We start from the raw sequence: 3,603 nt of genomic DNA on the forward strand, positions 1-3,603 counted from the left end.
GAATAGGATTTTTTTTTTTATTTATTTATCCTCCTGTCTCAAAGATGAGCTGTTTCTTGTCTTGTCAAACCACATCCTTTTCTCTAAAGAATCAGCTTTAAGAATCCAATTTGTCAAGCCGGACAATCATTTGAGAATCCATAAAAAGCCTTGGTGACTTTATCAAAAAAAATAAATCAGAGGGTTTTAAATGGTGACTGAAAGGGATTTGAAAATAGGTTGAGAGGCCTCCATCAATTAATCTTCAGAGAGCTGGGGCTTTGTGAAGATGAAGTGGCAGAGAAGTGTCAAAGACCGGTTACTGGGTTTTAGGAGATTGAGGATATTGATATTTTTCCTTTCCTTTTTCTCTCTCACACCCCCATCTCTCAGTACAAATGGTAAAGATATATTCCCCCTGGAGGGAAGTGCTGCAAAGATAAAGTCAGGTAAATAAGCACCCACATCTCTGGGCAGGAATTTCTTTTAGGCCACATATGGCAACATGAACTGGGGTTGAATTTCTCTTTTTGCCTCCGTTTCACACTCTCCGAGTGAGGATACGGATGCACACACAGGAGGAGTAGGGATTTATGAGGCTCAGAGATAACAAGGCACAACATTCAGATCAAGATTTCAAAGACTTCTTTTTGGGGGGGGGGCGGGGAAGTGGTAGGCGGAGAAACCCATTTGAAAGCCAGGGTTCATTTGGAAGCAGGGAAGTAGCCTGCAGTAGAAAGTGCAGTGGGGAGTAATTGTGCTTGAAACACTTCAGACAGGAGCCTCACTGGAACATGAAGTCTGTGTTCCCCGGAGGCAGGAAACAAAGTGAAAATTGTTGCAGCACCAGCATTTCTCTGGGTTGCGTCTCTAATGATGTCAGCTGGCCTCCTAAAAGGCCGATGCTCTCCAGAGGAGGCCTCCTGTCCTTCCCATGCACCTAGTCTGCCTGCCCCTCTCCGATGTGAAGCAGCCAGTCTGAGGCAGCCATGAAATATTGCCGCTTGTGACCCTGAGGTAACCTTCAGGGACAGCACTGAAGACAAGCAAATCCTATTTCTCTCTTCGGGCATTGTCGTGTCCAGGTGTTGACTGCACAGCGCACCTACGCACCACCAGGGACGTACAACCACAGCAAGGTGTCCTCGAGGACAGGCTCGCTTGTCGAATCTCTTCACTGTTCCCGTGCCACGGAAAAGAGCAGCCAGCCACTGAGTCTATTCTCCAAGCCCACAGAACTGAACGGGGCTGCTCTTTCTGTGATGTCGTAGACACAGCATCGTCTCAAGTCTGACTGAGGCGCAGGCCGTGACAACCTTGGCAGGGGGTATACAGGCTGCATGTTAGGGGACGACTGGTCAGGAAAACCCCAGGGAAGGGGGCCACCAGCCATGTGACCCCCCCCCCCCAGCCTGGGAAAGGGCCAGGACAAACCCTCTCTGTTCCCTCCCCGCACTTGTTCTACCTCTGCTCCACCCTCTCCCTGCTCTTACTCTGCCCCTGCCCCACCTCTTCCCCCAACAAAGGTAGCCCAGGTGATTAATGGGACCAGTGCTAGCAGCCGGGGTCCACTGCCCCCTCCCCCACTTACTATCCTCGCCTACAGACAACCCCCTGACCTCAAACAAACTCTTTCTAGTAACCACGCAACACGCCTCCATCATAATCATCCCGTAACCACCCCCTGCAATCAACCCCCGTGCCAACTCTGTCCACAAGTGATTCCATCACTGGACCTAACCACACCAGCCACTACATCAGGGGCTCATTTCACTGCACGTCCAACAATGTGATCTGTGCCAGCCATGCCCCTCTGCCACGGATATTGGCCAAACTGCACAGTCTCTGGGGGAAAGAACAATGGCCACAAATCAGATATCCGAAAAGGCAACACACAGAAACCTGCCGGAGAACATTTTAACCTGCAAGTCACTGTGCTGTGTCAGGCCAATTCCACAAGCCAAATACACAGGGAAGCCTTAGAACATAACTTCATTTACAGCTTTGATTCCTATCACAAAGGTATGAATAAAGACATTGGCTGGATGGCCCGCAGCATTCCACATCCTAATGACATAATTAACCAAACAATGGGTACTTAAGAACAATTTGCACCTTCTCTATCAGCTTCATGTAACATGGAGACTCTAAGGGTACGTCTACACTAGCGCCCTAGATCAATCTAGGGAGGCTAATGAGGGCGACCAAAATTGCAAATCAAGCCCAGGATTTAAATATCCAGTGCTTGATTTGCATGTTCCCGGCCGGTCGCCATTTTAGAAATTGACTAGCCTGGAAGAACTGCCCGTGTCTACATGCGGCAGTGAAACGGGATTCCAATTTAAAGCCCTAACTCGAATTAGCTGGTATTCCTCCTGCAATGAGGCTTACCAGCTAATTTGATTTAGGGGCTTTAAATCGGAATCCCGTTTCACTGCGCGCAGACACGGGCAGTTATTTCGGGCTAGTCAATTTCTAAAATGGCAACCAGCCGGGAACATGCAAATCAAGTGCGGGATATTTAAATCCCGGGCTTGATTTGCAATTTCGGTCGCCCTCATTAGCCTCCCTAGATCAATATAGGGGGCTATTGTAGACGTACCCTAATTGACTATTTCTTTCCCCTTTTTTTCCTTCTCTCTTCCCACCCTCAGTCTCCTAGGGTATGTCCACACTACCCCGCTAGTTCGAACTAGCGGAGTAATGTAGGCATTCCGCACTTGCAAATGAAGCCCGGGATTTGAATTTCCCGGGCTTCATTTGCATAAGCCGGGCGCCGCCATTTTTAAATCCCGGCTGGTTCGAGCCCCGTGCCGCGCGGCTACACGCGGCACGAACTAGGTAGTTCGGACTAGGCTTCCTAGTTCGAACTACCATTACTCCTCATTCCACGAGGAGTAACGGTAGTTTGAACTAGGAACCCTAGTCCGAACTACCTAGTTCGTGCCGCGCGGCTACACGCGGCACGGGGTTCGAACCAGCCGGGATTTAAAAATGGCGGCGCCCGGCTTATGCAAATGAAGCCCGGGAAATTCAAATCCCGGGCTTTATTTGCAAGTGCGGTATGCCTACATTACCCCGCTAGTTCGAACTAGCGGGGTAGTGTAAACATACCCCTATTTATTTAGAAAGTGGACCTTTAATATCTCCATTCATCTGAGGAAGTGGGCTGTGCCCACAAAAGCTCATGCTCCCATCTGCATGTTTTTTTAGCCTCTAAGGCGCTGCAGGATTATTCATTATTTTTCAAGTTTTTCCAGCAGCAGCTGGGTATGTGGAGCAAGGCAGCCCCAGCAGCTTAGCTCCCCTGGCTGCCATGTCCCTCTGCTTCTCGCCCTTTCCCCCGGAGCTCAGAAAGCAATGATGCTAGGGCTGCCCTTGTCTTCCCTTGACGCCTGATACTGCCAGTGAGTGCAGGGAGAGGGACACCACACACTCCCTCCCCTGCCAGCCAGCCCCTTTCCCCTCCCTGCCATGGTGTTGGGGGGTGCACACGACCCCTCATGCCCTCCCCACGCATCTCCCCTGGTTATACACAATGCACGTAAGTTTCATGGGCCACAAGCTGATCACCACGCTCTGCTATTTTGTCTTCTCCTTGCTTTCTGTGGATCTGGGAAGCTG

The sequence above is a fragment of the Pelodiscus sinensis genome, chromosome 21, assembly GCF_052426305.1.
Source record: "Pelodiscus sinensis isolate ZL-2025 chromosome 21, ASM5242630v1, whole genome shotgun sequence".
Taxonomy (NCBI): Eukaryota; Metazoa; Chordata; order Testudines; family Trionychidae; genus Pelodiscus; species Pelodiscus sinensis.